We start from the raw sequence: 21,673 nt of genomic DNA, 5'->3' as shown, positions 1-21,673 counted from the left end.
GTCACCGCTTCCAGTTTGCCGCTAATCATCCGTCCCTGCTAGGTGTTCCTCGCATCTCGCTCTTTCACACCAACACTTGCACAACCCTTGGAATATGGGGTCACGATCGAGGCGTGCTGTTAATTAGCCGCCAGTGGTTGTTATAGCAATATGATGATAAGCTGTAATTAATTAGGTGGCGTGCTCGCAGTGGGAGAGAAAAGAGGCGGAGTGAGGGAGAGAAATACATGCCTATCAGGCCTCCTTTTATCCACGGAGCTCCTAATGAGAAAAAAATGAGACACTCCCAAGCTAGGAAGAAAGCATTTTGTCCTTTTACATGTTCTCTCTGCCTCTTGTCGGCTTGTCATTCTGTCACCGCCTTGTTTCCGTTTCATCTGCCTGTCTCATCCAAGCTCTTGCCAGTGGGGTGCCGCTAGTCGGACTCATTCTGCATTGTATTTCCTGCTGGAGCACGCAGCCTCTGGGACACACTCGGGCATATGGTGCTGACAGCTATAGTATACAAAGCTCAGACAGCATACCAAAGCTTTTTTTTTTCCCGTACCTGAGTTAAATGCAGTCCTGTTTTAATTGCCCCCTTTTTGCTTCGATGCTTCTTCGTTCAGTATAAAATAAGGAGTCGGAAAAGGTGCACAAACACTGTGTTCTATTGATCCTCTCAGCAACTCCTCAACACCTCTGCATGTCAACAACCGTGTGCGTTTGTGTGTCAAAGGTTCGACCACGGTGCACTGCGTCTGTTTACCACCCCGGCGGAGCAGCTCAACTGTTGTCGACCTTTCCACTCTTAACCACATCATGCATATTTTAACGAGCGCAAGAAAGAGCTCCCTTTTTGACTAACATTCGGATGAACTAGCGTTGTATTCGCAGCAGACGCCTTCTTTATTAAACCATATCATCTCACTGTTGGCTTCAATGGGCTCACATAATGAGATCGAATGGAGAGAGTTTCGTAAAATGTCTTCCTTTGAAAATAATACAGTAGTAATAATGCTTAGTTTTGATCAACACAGTCAGAGAAATATGAATTGCTGACTAAATCGTGGTTTATGCATATATGTTCCACATGGAAAGGAAATGCTCAGAATCAGGCCGGCAGTACATTTGGAGCATTTATAGGCGATGCGGCCTGCCCCAACTGTTAGATGGTATTCTCTAAGGCTATAAGGGGCAGTGTAGAGTGTCTAAGGCAGTGGTTCTTAACCTGCGTTCAGTCGAACCCCAGGAGTTCGATGAATCGGTCTCAGGGGTTCGATGGAGCCTCTGCCATGGAGGTTAAGACACACCCGACTCAACATGTCAATTAGTTATGACTTGCCTGCTTGGCCATCACTGGCTGCAGATGATCACATGACATTGCTTGTCCAATCAGTGCTGTGGGAAATTTAGTTCGCTCAGTAGTCAATGCGTGACTGTCGTGATAGTAGGTTGTGTGATTTTAAAAAAGAAAAATGTTTTCATACATGCTATGTCAAGCAAAAAAAGAAAGTGGGCGGACGAATATGTAATACGTGGATTCACATGCATCACGGACCGTGATGGAACTCAGCGTCCTATCTGCATGATTTGTCATGCCAAGTTGAGCAACTCTAGTCTCGCACCGGCAAAACTGAAGGAACACTTCTTGAAACTGCACGGAGATTTATTTTGTTCATTTTATGCATAATTTAAAAAATGTACTGTATGTCTTGAAATTTTATTTAATTTTTTCTGTTTTTAATAAATGGGCTTTTATGTCTTGAATTTGTAAAAAACTATATTTATTTTATTTTTCACGAATGAAGGGTTCGATGAATGTGCATATGAACTGGTTGGGTTCGGTACCTCTAACAAGGTTAAGAACCACTGCACTGGTCTAAGCCATACGAGCGTCACTACACCTTAATAGAAGGAGAAAACCACTTGTTGTCACGTAGCGAGGTGGTGGTGGACCCCAAAAAGCAGGCAGGAGGGAGGAGCAGGGTGTACTTGAAAGATTGTATTAAAACTCAGAGAAAACGAAATCCAAAACAAACATAGTCCAAAGTAGCAAACAAAAATCATAACTGAAGCTAAAACAGAACCATGACCAAAACAAACCTGACAGCAGCAGAGAAACGGCAACAAACAAACATGACAGTAGCACAAAGCAACAATGACCCGACAATGATTGTTCGGGCTGGGAGTCCTTTTAAAGCCACTAATTACCTAATGACCAACAGGTGTGCAGCTGCAGGGAGAGCCCTACAGTGCCACCTGTTGGTCCCAAACCGAATCATGACACTTGTCAGTCGGAGCTTTTCTCTGCCCACCATTTTTTTTTTTTTTTTTTTTTTTTTTTTTTTTTTTGTGGGACAATTTGTGTAGTTAGACTTTTTCAGAAGTGTGCGGTGTGGACAATTCGGGCCATGTGGCCACCACGTGGAGTCTCGGGGTTACTGAAATGAAGTCATTTCACCTCACGGTGTGGTGCGCATCTTGAGGATGCGTCAAACATAAACCAAGCTCAAGTGGGTAGTTTAAGTATTTGAATAAAAAGGGTTTTCCAAATGCATGCACAACCTTTTCGACAATTCATCTGACCTGTTTGTGTGTGCACATCCTTTTCTTGATGGGGATGGAGCAGTGTTCAGAATTAATCAATCACAATCTAACGCATGTTAACGGCAGGACTTTAGTCAAGCTGGGTGGGGGGGGGGGGGAGGGATTATGAACAGTTGTAAATAGCAGTCAGTGTTAGCACAAAACAGCTGAACTGAACTTTATTCGGGGTTAATCTGAGGCTCTTAGTTGCATTAATGGTGGAAAAAGTTATCTTGAGCTCTTTTTTTTTAATATACATATAAGAAAAAATGTTTTTTTTTAAAGGGGGGTGGACTTTTATATTTTTTTTCACACGCACACACACACACACACACACACACACGCGCGCACACACACACCCCTCACGGAGAAGCACACTAAACAGCTCCCTGTCACACAAATGCTGTAGATCCATATCACGTTTCTTTACGACCCCATGCCATCATGTTAACAACTCGCTTTTACTTCAACCGCTGCCCCCCCCACCCCTTCCCACGCACCCCCATACACACACTTGACGTCTCTCATCCACTTCAACTATCATTTGGCTTTACGAGGTGTGCTAAAAGAAGCCTGTGAGGCCGGCCGGCCCTCCTCCCTCCCTCCCCTTTATGGAAGATATTGATACGGTCCACAAGTCGGACGTGCCTTTCTCTGTTTCCTGGAAATTGACGGCAGGAGGAGAGTGTGAGGAGTCTGCTGGGTACTTCTCGTCTGCGTATGTATTGGCGTCTGTGTTTGTATAAGACGAAGCCTCTGCGAGTGTGTGCCCCGCATGCAAACTGCCTCATTAAGGAAATGAGGGGAGGTGGTTTGGTGAAGCGGCAGGTTAAGCAAAGGAGAAGAGTGCTAATTGAGCGAGAACACAAGAGTCACAGATGTGGACTGATGAGGAGTAGGACTGTTTATGAGCGCCGTGGGTGATACTGTTACTAAAAACAGTGGGGTCAGCTGACGAGTGGCTCTTTCTCGCCAAGTGAGCGTGTCAAAAAGCCAATGAAATCCTCATCAGTCAGCGTGTGACTGCAGTTTGTGTTGTGGAGCTCCACTCAGAGATTTCACACTCGAGAGCAATGTTGCACTTTGTGTTTTGTACGACAGTGATACCTTGACTAATGAGTTTGATTCGTTCCGCGACCATGCTTGTTACTCAGAACACCAGTACCTCAAATCATCTTCCCCATCGTAATGACGGGAAGTGCCATTGATCCGTTCCAGCCCCACATTGGGCTCCTTTTGACATCCTTGACTTCACCCCCGGGTGCCAGCGCAAGACAGATATATAGACCCATATGAAGAGACTCACAAGTCAGTCGCTTAGATGCAATAATATTGGTAATCATTTGCAGAGGATCTTGGATATATCTCTGTAAGTATATTTTCTGTCCGCGTGTGTTACTCCAAGGTGCCAAGTGTTCCGGTTTGGCGCCATTTTGTTTCAGATAATTCCCATCTGTTACGGCGAGGTTGAAAATGTTCCACAGATAACAAGCTGACATGCGTGGTAAATTCACAAAATCAAAACAGCGTTCGGTGAGTGAACCGATGCTGCTTATTTGTAATCAGGGAGGCCGATCACCGATAATAAGAGCCGAGAAACTCCCAACACTTGACTTTGTATAAATGTTTATAAGAATGTATGAACCAAATTTTCAACATGTTAGTGTTCTTTTTTTTTCAACTTGAGAATATGGACATCTTTGTTTAAAAATTCCAAGAATAAATGCAGGGAGCTTTCAGGCTAAGCAGCTTGTCTTATCAAATTAATTTCAACAAATAAATGCTGAGGCTCCCCAACGCTTCCGACAGTAAATGAAGCTTTCCAAAATGTAAATATAATTGAAATTTTAATCATTCATTATTGTTATCTTTATTTGAAATTGAAAAACAAAAGTCCATCCTCAACACAACTACTTGCTAGCAGGTCACCAGAGAACTTAACACCTCAAAATAACCCAGTTTTTAATTGATCGCTTATCGGCCAATGGATTTTATTTTATTTTTTAATGGCCCTTGTTACTATGTTCCAAAATGCGAAATATTCGCCCCAATAATTGGCCTGGCTGAGAACGGTCTACCAATATTCATTATCAATGGTTGCTACATATGCTAAACAAATTTCAGTGTGATCTGGTATAAAAGTTTCCATACTTTTGTAGGATTCCATTTGAATGACAAATTTGGGACTGAGCACAAAGACATGAAGGACAATAAAACAAGTCTCCATATAGATATTACCTTTGCAATCACTGCTCTGTATTAGATATAAAATTCATAAGGTCAAAAACCAAAAACGACAGCTCTTAGGGGTCTGCGCCCTCCCTCCCGCTGATGGAGCAAGAGTGTGGAAAAAAAAACTTCCTCGACACTTCAACACAAAATAGATCCCGTGCTTGTGTTTCAGCACATTAGCATAACGTGAGCCACGAGAGAAGGTGAGACTAATCTCACTTGAAGTCACCTTCACTTGTCAAAGTTGAGTCACGCGACCATGCATCACCAATAATAGCCTCCTCACATGTTCTCTCTTAAGTGGAGTGATTAGTCAACTTGTTTGCCGTGCGAATTGTCTGTTTTTCAAATTTGTCCGCTTCTTGTGTTTGCACGCTGCTGCCGCCTGCCTTATTTTTTTTCCCTCCCCCCTTCTATTCCTGGGGATAAAGAAAAGGTTTGTTTGATTAATTAATGCTGTTAGACATGAATGTAAATGATCAAAGGAGAGCATTTGCATTGGGTGTTTAATTATTCATGAGCTGCAAACGCTCATGAATTAGGACACCTGTGAGGGTCTTCCTCTCCAGCTCATACGCATATGCACGAGGCATCCATGGGATGTAACCCCTGTGTGTTTAACCGGCCCGGCTCAACACCCGGTGTGTGCGCGTGTGTGCGCGTGTGTATGCGTGCGCTGGTAGGGATGCGGGTCACGGCAGGTTCATGCGGGTATTATTGAGTTATGTCGCCACTCTCGCTGGGGTTCAGTATCGTGATTAGGTTACAGCGTAGCGCTAAGGCTCCGACTGTCACCCCGACTGTATGATTCATCTCCATGGATACAAGAGAAGAGCTCTGATGCCATTAACCCCGCTGCTGCCATCTTTCGACCTGAGGGCTTCACGGGTGCCGTGAATAAGCGTTACGTTAGGGCGTCAAGATGTTTGAAGCCAGTATAACAGGTGGCGCCATGCAAACAATGGCGCTCTGGCCAAAAGCAGGTATTTTTTCCTCTCTCATCTCCTCCCCGCCCCATCAGCGGCAGCATCCGACGGCAGCACAAATGGGCCCTTGTTGCCATGGATATGAGCAATGGTTCCGCACGATGGGGCTCGGTGATAAATAGTGGGATGTGAAGGAAGTTAATAATTTATCCCGCCGAGGGAGTGAATGTTCTGGGGAGCGTTACCTAGCATAATGGGTTAAGTGCAACGATTGCCGCGTGCCAAGCAGCCGACTCGGAGGAGGTAATATATAAAAAATGAATAAAGGATGACTTCCCTGCTGGGAAGGAATTGTCAGGGGAGGGTGTGTTGTTGTATGCGTGTTGGGGAGGAAGGCTTTGTCGTGTCTTGAATCGCTGGATCGGCAGGTAAAGAACAGTCGCAAACTAACACAACCTCCCCCGGGGTTTTCGTTAATGCTCCACTTTCGCTCGAAAAAGCAAAACGGCTCCATATTCTCGCTTGTTTAAGCGCGTGAAGTTGCTGTGTCACAAAGGTGGAGGCCATTGTTAATCAATGACACTCACACAACTCAAAAGTTTTTATTTTGAAAGAAACTTTTCATTTACTGTGCGACTCCTTCGGAGTGCCCTGGAGATGATTTTTTTGGAGAGTTTAAAAAAAAAAAAAAGAGAAGTCGCATAGGCTCGCCCTCACTGCCAAGAGCACGAACACAACACCTGCTTTGTGTCTTCTTAGCAATTCATGAGGTGCTACGCTCTCAAACGCTCCTCCCTCTTTATCCATCTGATGCCGAAGGTCATGTGGGGGTCACCATATTGTGTTAATCCTCTGGAACATATCAGATCAGCTTGATTTCATTATTGTCCCTCTGATGCCCTACATGTACTCCTGCGGGGAGGGGCGCGGGGTTTGGGGGATGATCCTCTCGCTGTGATGTGTGGAAATAAGATGAAGTGAATGACTTGCGGAGGACCCTTCGTGTCGGATTTGGAACACAGACACGGCAACGCCACTGTTAGGCTTCCGCTGTCTATTTTGAAGCGGTTTCCAATGCATGTGTCTGTTTTTGATCATTTTATGCTCCTCGGGCATAATGTTTGTCTTCTGGTTCCTTTTCATTTTGTCTCTTCCTGCTTGTGGCCGATAAGTGATGCAGATAGCCATGATGGATGAATAGAGGCCAGCGCGCACAAGCCTGGGCGTTTATTGTGTGCGTGTCAGCACTCTCCTTTAACATCGTGTGTGTCCTCTAGTGTTTTGTGACCTCTCAAGGCGCAGGTTACGACACACAAATGCAGCTGGAGGAAGGAAGCATGTAGGGGGAGGGAAGGAAGATTCTTGGATGAGTCTCTGCAGGTGTAATCACCATTTGCTGAGAATAAACCTCAAGAAGTCAGGTCTTTTTTTGTATGAGTGCCACATGAGCATCACAGAAATATTAAACACAAACACCATCCACGAGCACACAGATTCAAAAACGATGAAATAATAGGGGTGCAACAAAAAAAGAAAATTGGTTGAAAATTGTTTTTTTAATTTAAAAAATGTGAGTATATTGAATCAAATCGTTCCACTTTGAAATAAATCGCGATACGTATCTTTTTTTTTTTTTAATTGGAGAGATTTATCTTAGAAGGAAATGGCCCATTTACAGTACTGACAAGTTCCTTCAAATGTATGTTAAATGACAACTCATATGTCATGGCATCATACCCTCTCGAACTGAGCCATACCTTATCAAATTGTAATCTCACTGAATCGAACCAAATTCAATCGTTCAACTTTAAAATCGAACCGTCCTCGAATCGTTTCACACACTGCGTATTGAAAACCGTATCGAATCGTCTTTTGGGTGCACACCTCTGAATTTTTTGGTTTGTTTGTTTGTTTGTTTGTTTATTTGTTTGTTTGTTTGTTTGTTTGTTTATTTGTTTGTTTGTTTGTTTGTTTGTTTATTTGTTTGTTTGTTTGTTTGTTTGTTTATTTGTTTGTTTGTTTGTTTGTTTGTTTATTTGTTTGTTTGTTTGTTTGTTTGTTTATTTGTTTGTTTGTTTGTTTGTTTGTTTATTTGTTTGTTTGTTTGTTTGTTTGTTTATTTGTTTGTTTGTTTGTTTGTTTGTTTATTTGTTTGTTTGTTTGTTTGTTTGTTTATTTGTTTGTTTGTTTGTTTGTTTGTTTATTTGTTTGTTTGTTTGTTTGTTTGTTTATTTGTTTGTTTGTTTGTTTGTTTGTTTATTTGTTTGTTTGTTTGTTTGTTTGTTTATTTGTTTGTTTGTTTGTTTGTTTGTTTATTTGTTTGTTTGTTTGTTTGTTTGTTTGTTTATTTGGTTAGTTGCTTACTTACCCGGTTAGCTTGTTTCATTGGCAGATTGGCATTAACCTAGCTCAAGGACTGTAGAATAAATATACTGTGGTCTGCGCCATTTGTGCTTTTTAGTGTCACTTGTGCCAAATTACATGTATTATGTGCGTTTTAAGGGTGCACATTACATGCGATATATATGGTGGACGGATTAAATTTGGACGACAGCATGGATTTGGACCTGACTGACCAATCATTCAATCAATGTTGATGACATCATTGTACCTACCTCTGTGTAAAAATGGCTTCAGGCATGTCTAACCACGGAGCTGGAAGCACTGATGGTGCGTCCATTTCAGTCACTGCTGCTTCTCTGGAACTAAGCTAAATTGTTCTGAGTCCACACCAGTTACAAGTATCGTTATTACTAAAGGAGAGTGAGCAGTCCGTAACACGGTAAGCAAAGAAGCCATGCTAACCAGTAAGCTAAGGTGAAATGTACTGGACGAGCGAAAAACCAGAAGATGAAATGATGAGATGGAACAGTACAGTGAAGCATAATCAACTACTGAACAGCAAAATAGCTCGTATATTAATGTGTCTGGAGTGGAGATAATACAACAACTCCGCAGTTAGCGCACATGTCCAAAAAATATGAAATCTGCACAATAACTCTTCTCAAAATCACATGGTATTTCGTTTTTATCATTCATATGTTCAATCAATTTAACTTTGGAGCACAATATTTGCTGTTACCTTAAAGAGATTCAGTTTATAAATTTATGGGAAATGAAGGCCATATCGTATAGCCCTGGTGGTATGGACATGCCAGTGTGCATGTATAGTACAACACACATGCTAACTTAGCTTGTAGTTAAATACCTGCATTAGCATGATTAAATTGGATTTTTAATTAACAGTTCACTGACCAGTCATACACTAAACGATGATTATAAAAACGAAATATCCTTTATTGCTCTAAGAGTCGAGCATCAGTGGTGCTATACAGTGCAAAGTCACATGAAGTGAATTGCTGTAATGACCAAAACATGAAGAAACAAGTCATACCACTTAGCTCCACTTAGCTGGAATGAACGTATGCGCTAAATGCACTTGCGTCATGTGCTCTGGATCATTTATATGGGATCTTTCATCTTTTTCATGGGCTCTCATTGTTATCAACACTTAGTGGGGGTCACCGAGGTACAGCTACAGTCAGTTGTGACAGCATCATGTTCACCAAACACACACAAACACAACCTGGAGTCACAACCCTTATTTTCTTTTTGTGGCACCCTGAGTGACAACTTAATCAAACCCCCACCCTGTTGTACACATGTGGGGGACAAACGCACGCGTGCGCACACACACACACACACACACACACACACACACACACACACACACACACACACACGCACAAATAAACCTGCGCAAGCATGCTCCCCTCCCCAGGTTGCCTTTTGTTCCCTGCATCTGTTTCCCTCTGTGATTAATTGCAATTAGCGAGAGGTTTGAAGGCCCGTGGAAGAACACAGAGAGAGGAAAAGCGTGGAGATTAATGAGGGGAGGCATCCACGGGAGAGGCAGGAGATAGAGCGAGAACCGCGAGGAAAGAGAAGAGCGGTTGCGCAGATGACATGGTAATAAGGGCTGAGAGAGGAGGAGGAAGAGGAGGAGGAGAAGAAGCGAGGTGTGCTCGGATGCTAATGACATAAGAGATGGGAAGAGCGCAGGAGCGTGACATGGAGCTAAAGTGGGAGAGGAGAGAGTTGGTTGTCAAAGCACAGGGCACAGAGCGACGCCACAGGGGACTGATTAAATATGGAAATTATAATTGCTAATTGACCTTTATTAATCAGAGCAGGGGAATGGGGTGTGTTTTGTGGCTCCTCGTGGCTGTGCACGACACTGCGAGTGTACTTGACTGTGTGTTGTCTAAGTGCCGCGTCCGATCCCATTGTGCATCTTTCTCTGATCTCAAAGCGCTCTCACGTTTAAATACAGCATAATGGGTGAGAAAGCTAGAACCCACAAAATGTGAGAATGTGGATGTGTTACTGATAGTCCTGCCCCAAAACACTGAGAAACAACACACTCACCACGACATGACAAAACCAAGGATACGCAACACATGACAGCAACAACTGACGACGATGGGTGAAAGCAACCAGGGAATTGATGAGACAAAGAGGTGCACCTGGACAAGGTTCGAGTGGCTGGAGGGAGTTGATAGGGAGACACAAGGAACAGGGATGACAAAAACAGTTGGGACCAAAAACCGAATAGACATGACATGAAAGAAGGGGCACAGGAAAAACCTGACGAAACATGGGGAAAAAAAAAAGTGAACAAAACACATCTTAGCTATGCTTGTGTTTTATTATGTGCCACACTAAAATGAATTTCACAATGGTGTCTTTGAAGGTGCAGTAACATGTCGGCATGACTGGGGAAAGTTTTTTTTTTTTTTTTTTTTTTAAGCACTGAAGGCAAATCGTATGGGACTTGTCGACTGGCGATTTCAATCTTTTTGCATCTCGTAGCCCAAATGCTCCATACTTCTGAGCTCAATGATCATGGTGGGTCCGCAATTTCAGTGTTACTTATAATAATAGCAGGTCGAGATCGTGTAGTGGTTCGTACCCTGCGTTGTGGCCGCAGCAATCCTGGTTCGAATCCTGGTCATGTGCAAAGAGCATACTTAGCTTATTCATTAGCGGCCCGCTGGTTGAGTGGTTAGCACGTCGACCTCACTGTGCGGAGGTACCGGGTTCAATTCCAGCTCCGGCCTTCCTGTGTGGAGTTTGCATGTTCTCATTGTGCATTCGTGGGTTTCCTCCCACATTCCAAAAACATGCATGGCAGGCTGATTGAACACTCAAAATTGTCCTTCGGTGTGAGTGTAAGCGCGGATGGGTGTTCATCTCTGTGTGCCCTGCGATTGGCTGGCAACCGGTTCAGGGTGTCCCCCGCCTACTGCCCGAAGACGGCTGGGATAGGCTCCAGCATGCCCCGCAGCCCTTGTGAGAATAAAGCGGATCTGAAAATGGATGGATGGATAGATTCGAATAATAGGCCATATTTTCTCCTCTCATGTCGTTGAACAGCATTAGCAGTCGCCACAGTTTTGATCACTCCTGCCAGAGGACCGTCACTGGAAATAGTCACATGACACACAGTTGAAGGATATTGAAGAAAATGATCTTTCATTAAATTAACTTAAGATACTCAAAATCATAATAAATACCATTTTGTAGCAGTGTGAGTGTATATGGTTGTAAACGGATCACGGGGAGAACATGTAAACTCTACACAGGAAGGTCGGGGCCCGGAGTCGAACCCATGATCTCTTTACTGTGAGGCTGAAGTTCTAACCAGTCGACCTCCGTGCCGCCTTGTTAAATGTAATGAATTTTAATTTGTTTTTAAAGTGGGTTTGATAGTTTTGTTTTTCTTTTTTCAAAAATGCTTTGTTTTTGTCTAGTTTTTCTCAGTTGTAGTATTATTTTATTCTTATTTTAATGCGTGGCGTGTGTGTCAAGTGCAAGATTGAGTATCGCGTAATAAAGTTAACGTCTGTTTGACCTTCCTTCTTCTGCACGGACGTGCCACATTTTCCCCGTGTTATTTCATTAGTTACCTTGGTTCCCTCTTGACTGTTGTTTTTCTGACTCCACTCAGATTTATTTGGACTTGCCGTCGATATAAAGTCACATCTATAACCACACAAACAGAGGCGCACACATGAACGTCTTGCATCCAGATCACACAGATTTGATTAGAGACCTCCTTAATTCATTTACAAAATGTGATTTGGCCAGCTGTCATTAGAGCAGCATGTAAACTGATCCAAAGTGGTTTGATTTGGTTTTAGCTTGTTAAATGCAGATTCATGCTCCATGAGTTGGCAGGGTTTTTTTTTCTTTTTAAGTGGATGCTGTCCCCCACAGCCATGAACCGTAGATGTCATTGGAATTCATACCTATCCTGAGTGTAAACAGCCAGTCCAATCACATTTTTCGTGAAAACGGTCCTATGTAAACCTCCCCTTACTCCAGTGTCCTTAAATCATTTTAGCTCATCTCAGTATTAGACTGATGTGACTGAACCTAACCCCCGAACAAATCACCCCCTTCCCTTCTGTCAAGGGCCAGCGGGATATGAGGCCTCAAAGGGACAGTTGTTGCAAGGTCCAGAGGTGATTGTGAGGTCAGGCATCAGCGGGGATGGGATAGGACACACAAGCCTGGGAACGGACATATGTAAACACGTAAAGAACGTAGTCGCGGTCACTCGTGTGTATTTCATGTTTAGCCGATTTGTCGCTTTTCAGTCCTGACATCACACACACAGACTACACACGGTATGTACTAGACTGTAAACTGCAGACTGTCTGAGATCTTTTCCAGCCATTATTCCTCTTTTGTGTTCTTAGTGAGAAACACATCTCTCCTGGGGGATTGGATTGCTTGTTTTAGGAGTGCAGCACAGCTCATCCGCTTTGAACGCGTTGCCAACTTCGTCTGTCGGCAAGGGAGAGCGGTGGAACAGTGTGTTGTACTTTCTTGAGCCAGCAGAGGGTGCGTAGCACAGGCGAGTGCAGCCATCGGGCCCCATTTCTCCCCTGTTCATCTATATAAGAATAACAGCTGAAGTCAACCATAGTACAATGTTAATCGCTACTTTGAGAAATTAATTAGCTAAGAAAGTTATTCACCAATCAAAATGTCAGCGCATAAACGTAGGCTAGTGGTGTGCGTGTGTGGTGGGGCGGCAGGCTGATTTGTTTGGTGTTATCAGTCTGAGTTAGGCTCTGCAGGCTCAAGGATCACTTCCTCGGTATGTGCATGCATATGTGTGTGGAATCCCATTGGTGTGTGCGTGTGCGTGTTTACCGTTGGGTACAGACAGTTTGATTGAGCTCGGCGCTGTGAAGCTGTCTGTTTGCCAGACGGTTTGTCTCTGAGCCAAGACTGCAGCCGAGAAGAATACAATGATTATCCGTCACATGGCGGGAGCATTCTTCATCTGGTCAGCCAAGCCTGCCCTGTCCGCACCTTGGCCCGCAGACTTTTTCTACTCCACGCGCATTGAAATATTTGATTGTTCTTTCTTTCTACACAGTAAAGCGACATTTAGTTTGGGCTTGCCTTTGTTTGACTTTGAACGACTTCGGAAGAGCGTCCACCTCACTCTGTGTGTTCGTGCTGTGTGTGGTGTGTGGGCCGAGTATTAGCGTTCAGCAGTGTGTGAGGAATGTCAACAACCTTTAACCTCTGGGCTCATTAATGTGTGGGGTGTGGGGTGATGATGTGGCGCTGGGATAATTGGGGTGTGTGTGTGTGTGTGTGTGTGTGTGTGTGTGTGTGTGTGTGTCAGGGCAGACTTGATTTATCACACGTTTGTCGGCAAAAAGGAGGAGGACGGGTCTCGCTAACGCCTGAGGTCAAAAGGCCAGGCCAAGGGTCTTGAAGGGTTGAGCGTGCTGAGTAGATATCAAAGAGCATCCTGGGACCGAAATGTGGCCGACCAAGGCCAGATAGGCTACCAGGGTTGCCTGACCAGACAAAAGCGCATAAACATGCTCAGTGTGGCATACGTCACTTGCTGGCTGACGGAGGTGGAGTGCATAGAGGCTAAGGTCACTGTGTCTGTTCCGAGATCAAAGGTCACGGTATGGCGCCGTTAGATCAGACTTTGGATTCCACCCGCGCGCCAACAACGTGGGTCACTACCTCTTGACAGCGTGATGACAAATATGGTTCAAAATATGCGTCAAATCCAAGCGTCCTGGTGCACCCAAACACACATGCACGCAAGCAGACCAAGCGCCACAAAGGCAGCTAATTTCACGCCGGCTCTGCTGGGGCCCGCTTTGGGCCCGGCTGTGAGGCACAGACACGGAGACAGATGGTGCAGGCCTGGCAGGAGGAGTTTCTGCTGTACTCGTGCGCCCGTGATTGTCGATGTGCTCGTGAAGCTTCTCTGCCATGCACACATTTTCAAACAGGGTTTTTCGACCCCCCCAACCCCAAACCCCCACCCCTCACATTCACCGTTGGAGCACTCACTGGCCACGTCATTTCCCGACCGCTTCCTGCTGCCAAGTGAGGTGTCAGGAAACGTTACCCCCGTAGCGACCCGTGCGTCTTCAAAGATGCTTTTCAAGCCAGTATTGCAGTGTTTTGTAAATCGTTTCCCTTCTAAGAGGCCGCTGAGTGGAGGCTGTGCATTTTAAATGGAACACTTGTTTGAAGATGAATAGCTGGCAGCGAATGAAACACGGTCTTGTATCCTTCCTAGAAGTATTGTTTTCATAGAGTGTGTGTGTGTGTGTGTGTGTGTGTGTGTGTGCGTGCGCGTGCATACTGCTGCAGTAATTGGAATGGTTGCAGTGATAGCTTTTGCATCTCTAAATCTTGTTAGTGTGATTGGCTTGGCCGAAGATGAGCCTGAGGGTGACGGAAAGGGAAAAGAAGGAAAGACAGAAGAGGTGGGGCCACAACCAATTTGGGAGAAAAGAGACACGGAATGAACAAGTAGCAGCAGAACACAGGTGGCGCTAGCAAGCCATTTTAACAGGCAGCAGGGGCGAGATGAGCGGGCCTGGCAGCAAGGCGGGGAGGCCGACTGACTAACCGTCGCTTTGGGCCGACAGACAAGCAGACAGCCGGATGGACGGACGGGCTGACAGCCAGAGCTCCAACCAGGCAGACGGGGAGCCGGTGTCATCCCATAGCGAGCGAACAGGCGGAGCGAGTGTGGTTCATATTCCCCGGGACAGGTGGCGGGACATGCCACTGCTGCCACCTGGCACTCTGCACCTGCCCTTGTGTTCCTCCCTCACGCCGCCTTCCACTTCATCTGGGCCATGATATCGCTATGGGCTCTTGACCTCATCCTCAACCGCAAATCCCTCCTGTGGCGCTACAGCGGTGACTCTGCGCTCTCGAAAAGTCTCTACTCCGTTCCACCAGAAAGAAGCATATTAAGTTACGTTTCCATGTAGCGGTACGGTTAGGCGATACTTTAGAGTGGCAGATCTGGGATGCGTTTCTCATGCATCGATCAATGACAGAATTACACTTCAAAAACAAAACAAGAAGAGGAACGTGACAAAATGGGATCACTGTGGCAGTGATGTTTAAAGCCAAAAAAGATGAGAACTGTGTCAATGTCCCACGGACATGACTGTATATACCCTACGAGTGGCGAGTGACCTGTCCAGAGTTAGTGTACCCCACCACTGACTACCAAAGTGGATGGATGGATAAGATTAGAAACCAAACAAATATTTGAGACCGAACTAAACTGTTCTGCATGGGACAAATTGGGCTCCAGAATACAATTACCGGTAAATATAATACAATACAGTCATTGTCTTTGCAATGCACTTGAATGTGCTATACAATTAATGTGTTGCTACTGATTGCAATCATCTTACTCAAGCATAGAGCTCCATGCAGGTTGGCCCTCTGTCCCAATCAGTCCTGGCCAAGGGTGTGTGTGTGTGTGTGTGTGTGTGTGTGTGTGTGTGTGTGTGTGTGTGTGTGTGTGTGTGCGTGCGTGCGTGTGTGTGTGCGTGTGTAATTCTTTCTCCCCCAGGTAGCAGAGGCCACCTGCTCCCATTCACCCCTCCAGAGCCCCGTGTGACCACGGTGCCGCCAGCAGCAAGCTGCCTAATTAAACTCAGCGTGCACGGCTCGTCGCCTCTTCCTCCCACTTGCAGAGAGAGATTGGCACAGTAGCTCACATCTAATGTGTGAATCTGTATTTAAATTAATAACACAAATAGACACAAAGAATGTAATCCACCCACTCGCTCTGTACAACGAGAAGACAAAGTGGGAAATGCAAACATTTTGTAGCGTGGAAACAATTGTGCGTCTCGTAAACACACAAATAGCACACTCGGGCTTCCCGCTGCCAACAGAATGTCCCGTTTTACAGTAGGTGGCTTCCATTTGGCACGCTACTTTTCTTTTTCATCCCAATGCATCCTTTTTAGTGGTCTCCTGATGGACTAGGGAGGATGTCAGTGGTGTCCTATTCCATTCCACCAAAAACATCAAGTCAGACCTTTAGTTTTATTAGAATCTTCAAGGATTTCCAATTTAAATAGCTTGTAAAATGTGAAGGTATTGAAAACTACTTTGTTTTTTATTATGTACTAGTCTTGGACTTTTGTTTGTTGTTCTTTTTTTTTTTGTTTCATGTCACTTCCAGTTGAATTTAGCTACAAAGACGCTTCATTTGTTACGTGCGGCAGTGATGTGAGCTCATCTTTGGTACAGGTCTTCATGAAATGAGGAGTGTTGTTTCATGTCCCCAAAATATTTCTACCTCCTCCCACTTCTCTCCTCTTCCAATCTGAGGTTAGGCATTGCATAATACGGGACCATATTTACTTCCGTAAGCACTGTGCCATGTGACACCGTTTTTTTGTTTTTGTTTTTGTGTGTGTCATTCGATGTGCTTTCTGCGCATGCATGTCACATCACCAAAGCATTTTCTTCATAATAGAAGTCACATTTGTTGATGTAATGTGAGAGAATACATTAAAGAATATGGGATTTAACGAAAATTCCAAATTGGGCATCATGCTGCTGCAGTGTGAACCAAGCCTAAGATGACCAACTCTCTTTTGGTTTGTCTATTTGACTGTATTATATTGCCCCCAGTGGCCAAGGCGGGTACACCAGAAGTAGCAGCATAATAGATTTAATTAAATCATGATGTGCAAACTGTTTCATTCTTTTCCATTCTGTTTAAGTATTTATTGCTCCATCTTTTTTTAGTATTATATATAGAGATCTCTTTTTCTGCCTCCAAAAAAAATAATTGCAATTGTTTTTGTTTTTGTGCGTGTGCGTGTGCGTGTGTGTGTGTGTGTGTGTGTGTGTGTGTGTGTGTGTGTGTGTGTGTGTGTGTGTGTGTTTGTGTGAGGCCGGAACAGATCAATTGCCTTTACATTGATTTCAATGGGTAAAGATGATTTGAGCTCATCTCAAGGTAAAAGGTCATTTCAAGTTGCTACTTGAAATGTCATCAGTCAAAATTGTTTTTCAGGGATAATATGGAAAAGCGGGGCTTACATGAGTTGAAGAAGTTAACTGTGACTAAAACATTTAGCAAGACGGAGGGTGAATATTTTTAAGGGCTATATTCGGTATATCAGTGCATGAAGAAGAGAGACACAGGAAGAGGAAACGTAAGAGACATCGGCAGCAAGGAACTTCTAGAGGTGTGACTGTCCCCTAAACAGATTTAAGGGGCGGCTCTTCCAAACCCCCACAGCTTCCAAAATGCCACAGGGACTTGTCCCATAATCCCTTGTTCCAGGTAAACAGCTTTCTTCCTCCAAAAGCCTGGCCCACTCCTCACACACACACCATCAAAAGCACTCCTTTGCATATGACTTCAAAACCTCCTCCTTGCTTCAAGCTCAAGGCTCCTTGTGGCTAATGTAGCTCACCGATGCACAAACACTGCTCTGTAATTGTTGAGAATCAGCCAGATGTCTGCTAAATTGCGGCTGATGAGCTGCTTCCACAAACATTTGAGTGATTGTGTTTATCTAATTGCTTATTGCCTATAAAGTCTGTTAGCTCTCCATCGCAAGCTCTGGCCAGTATAATGTAGAATAATGTATACAATTTAATCGATTATACGAATTTGAATAGATTATAGCTCGAACTGAAGCATGGTTTAAAGTACATTGGGTTGATCTAATCGAACAGTAAAGTTTTAGTGTTTGGAACTTTTCTAAGGTCGCCTGAAAAACTATTTTGTGATTAAAAAAAAAACAAAAACTATAACATTTGTTCTATTATGTCATTTTGAATAAATTCAAAGTATTAAAGAAGATCATGAGATCGAACAGCCAGATATTTCTGTTCTGATTTTTATTTGGATCACTTAGTAATTTTTTTTGTTGGAACTATACTAAAGACGTCAGCATGGAACAAAAATGGTCTTTTTCCTCAATTTTGTTGACCTTATGACCGCTTTTCACCTCATAGCAATTGTTCTCATTGTTTTGGTCTCATAAACAATTAATGAATTTGTAGTTATTAAAATGTATGCCATTAAAATCACTTAACCCTCTCTAATCCTGACTGCTTTGACCGTGCGCACGTCACAGAGAGAAGGTGGAAGGGAAAGTCCTGAGACGACCCGATGGGCTATATTTCGGCTGCTGGAAATTTTAAACTGATGTGTTTTTTTATGGGCCAAGCAAGTTATGTGGAGGCAAAAGAAACACACCAGATGAAGTAGCATCTACTTTCCAGATTAAAGTCGTAGTTTTGATGGACTTTTGAGTTTGGGAGTAGAGAGAATGTTGTGATTTTTCATGGTGTTGAAGCTTCATTTTATATAGTTATATAGTAGATTTCTCATCATTCAAATTTGGCAAAATTAGAATACTCTTCTCTGTGGAGTGTGAAATTTCCGACACATTTATTTTCACTTCACATCTAAAATGCTGAATATAACGTTTTAATATGTTTATGGATTTCTCTGTGGCAGGACGCCATTGTGCGCGCCTATGTGGCATTGGGCACATCCCACATCTTCCAAGTTCATTAACACGCGACCCTGGCTACAATGGCCTTCCATGTTTTGTGCCGTTTAGTACAGCTGCATGATGTGCAAAGCTGTGCTCTCTCCTCCTCCTGTGTTGTTGTTTGACAAAGCCTTCCTGTAACACGGCAGAGAAACTCCTCTGTTTACACTCCATCACAGCCACTTAAACACTACTGCCTTCCATCCCTGCTTTAATCTCTCCCTCCTCTTTCTTTTCTTTTCTCGATCCACTCCATTTAGTCATTAGGTCGCCTCTCATCTGCATAAGCTTGCTGTTGTGCAGCTCAATTGCGTTGGGCTCGAGCTCATGTTTATTAAATACGGCTTCTTGTTGTGTCAGCCCCGCAGCCCTCTGCCTTGTCCTTCTATTGCCTGGCATTGCTGCTCTCCATCTTCCCTCTCTCCTCCCTTCCTCCCCTCTGGTTGCACTCCACAGTGGGGGCATTAAAGACTGGTTCTGCTGGCCGTCACTCTTCATAAGTGGTGTCTTGCTCAATGTGTTCGCCTCGTTCCCTGTGCGAGTGCACCTCAATGCCCTGGTGCGCGTTCTCTCTACAGGCCCCACTCAGAATGGAAATGAAGGGAGTCTGTAATGAGTTCCACTCAGCCAGGGTCTCCGACCCCATCGCCATCAGCCAGCTTAGAGGAGAGAATCAGAGAGACGAGAGAGGGCGGCGAGACGGGGGTCAGAGATGGAGGGAAGAAGTGGCTCGAGGGGAAAACAGTGCTTTTTTTTTTTTAAACAACCCCCCTCCCCCCCTCCTTAGTGCCTGGTTGCCAAGCTGCTACAATGTTAATCTGGCCTTTCTTTTGGTCTATAGGGAACAGTGTGGGACCGTCAAAGCGGGAAGGGAAGGAGCAATGGAGAATGTTGAGGGGGCGTTTGGAAAAGGGGGAAGGGGAGAGATGACTCTACAGAAGACAGGAGAGATTAAACATAGCACAAAGGGATGTACAGTAGTTGGAACATATGGGAAATGCAATATATAAGAAAATGAGGACAATAACGGGCACAGTGCCTCCTCCTGCATGCTCAGCACACTGTGAAACACAGTTTGCTCTCATCCGGGCAGGACGCCGCATTGAGCTTAATTGGTTTTAAGCCTTGGAGGTTTAATGGCCATCATTTATGGCCATAAGTGTTAACCCTGAAACCCAACAAGCCATGTCAACCTAATTGTTGGCTTGCAAGCACGGAAAGGTGGTGGACTTACGGGCTACGTGGCAGGTGCGATACAGAGCAAAAGAAGCAAAAACTCCTTTTCGGTTCCACATTTTGATGATATTCAGCTTTAAATAGCTCATTTGGAGAGATTTACAAGTGCAGGTGATTTTATTTGATTTTTTTATGTGATTGAAGTATGGGAGCGCAGACTAGCAGTGACAATATGGATTTCAGTCCACAGTAGTTACCTGTACAGTAAATGAGTAGTGCAATAGCTTTCAATAATCAATTTCAAGTGACAAGATTCTCATTGTAATTATTTGCAAGAGCAGTGATTGAAAATTTCACTCAAAACCGAACATTTTGTCGCATGAAAGGTTCATTTCTTTTTATAAAAAAAGTCTTGCTGAAACAATATGTTGAATATTATGTGGGTTACCACCTCAAAAAATACTCTGCTCTTCAAGTACCACCATCCTGACTAACGTTGAAACACAGTAACATAGTAGGCCTAAGCGTTCATCAAAACAAGGCCTAAAAATTAACCTGCCTACTCCTGTATTTATTTTTGTAAGTTACTGTGACATTATGCAGTGTGAACATTAACAGTGAAATTAAATATATGAAAAAAACCCAGTGCTTAAAATAATGATTCAATTAAAATCCATTTAACATAATTTAAACATTTAAAAATATACTTAATATTTTAAAAACAAATAGTTCTTCAAAAATACATGTACATTTATTTTACTTTGCTTAAAAAAATGTGAACTGTACTGTGAATAGTACTGTCCATAAAAAGTAAATTAAAAAACTGTTCACGAAAAGAAACAGTGTACTGTATTGAATGGAAAAAGAAAACTTCAGACACTATGCATTGCTATTATACATGCTTCATCCTAATATATTTGACTGAATCTTATATTTAAATGTTATTTACTGTATATTTAACTCATTGATTCATTCAAGTACCGCCAGACAGAGCCCGTATACCACTAGCCGTACTCATGAGAATCACCGATGTAGACTTCATTCTAAATTAAAAAAAATAAATAAAATGCCACAATGAGTATGTCACCCTTTTAATGTAATAAATATTGTCTATACTAACAGTTGATTTCGTTTTAACAATGCCTGCATGTAGACTATTTGCATGCGTAATGTGCACTTTCAATGACCCGAGAGCTGTTTCTAAAGAACTCACGTGGTCACACTTTAAAGGACTGAAAGGAACCGCTGCAAACTCATCTTGATTTAGTGCATGCATATGATTCCTTTGGAAGTGGGTGAGTTATATTAGGCGTTATTTACACAAGGTATATCCCACCAAGGCAGTTTGAGGGAGAATCCGGAGCCGTGTCAACACCAACGGAAATGGCCTCCAGAGAGGACTGTACTTGTGTTTATCTGTGCTTGTGCACGTGTGTGTGTGTGTGTGTGTGTGTGTGTGTGTGTGTGTGTGTGTGTGTGTGTGTGTGTGTGTGTGTGTGTGTGTGTTATTGCAGCTGGTAAGTGTGATCCCTGGTTGGATAATGAGAAATGATGTTGCAATTGTCAAATTTCCTTTCAGTTTGTCACAGTCACATTCAGATGTTCCATATTCATCTCATATCGTCACGATACTGAAGTCCCACTTAAACACGTTGTCCTATTGAGATAGTTGATCACATTAAAATGAAAGATGTTTGTTTGCAACATGCAATGACTGCCACTGTTTCAGACTACACCGTCCAATAATTCTTGTCATTTTACACAAAGTCATGCTATTGCTGTCAGGGGAAATTTCTGAACTTCCAGAACTGAGGAAAGGGTGACGATGAGGAAGAAGAAAAAAAATGGGGGTCCCCCCCCCACCCCTTTTTTTTT

The 21,673-nt window shown here is 43.6% G+C and overlaps 1 protein-coding gene and 1 long non-coding RNA gene across 2 annotated transcripts in view; one reads left to right on the top strand and one right to left on the bottom strand.

The window, feature by feature from the left end:
* The window catches only part of gse1b (Gse1 coiled-coil protein b), a 170,645-nt gene that overhangs the window by 57,384 nt on the left and 91,588 nt on the right, over positions 1-21,673 (top strand). The gene's annotated exons all lie outside the window — the stretch shown is intronic.
* Positions 12,450-13,778, bottom strand: LOC109531512 (uncharacterized). The gene is made up of 2 exons (XR_002171191.1): positions 12,951-13,778; positions 12,450-12,687 (listed from the first exon to the last, which is right to left on the bottom strand). It is a non-coding gene; the product is annotated as an uncharacterized LOC109531512 (long non-coding RNA).

The sequence above is a fragment of the Hippocampus comes genome, unplaced genomic scaffold (genome assembly GCF_001891065.2).
Source record: "Hippocampus comes isolate QL1 unplaced genomic scaffold, H_comes_QL1_v1.1 scaffold80, whole genome shotgun sequence".
Lineage (NCBI taxonomy): Eukaryota > Metazoa > Chordata > Actinopteri > Syngnathiformes > Syngnathidae > Hippocampus > Hippocampus comes.
Note: the sequence above shows the minus strand (reverse complement) of the source record. Positions and strands in the feature narration are given on the sequence as shown.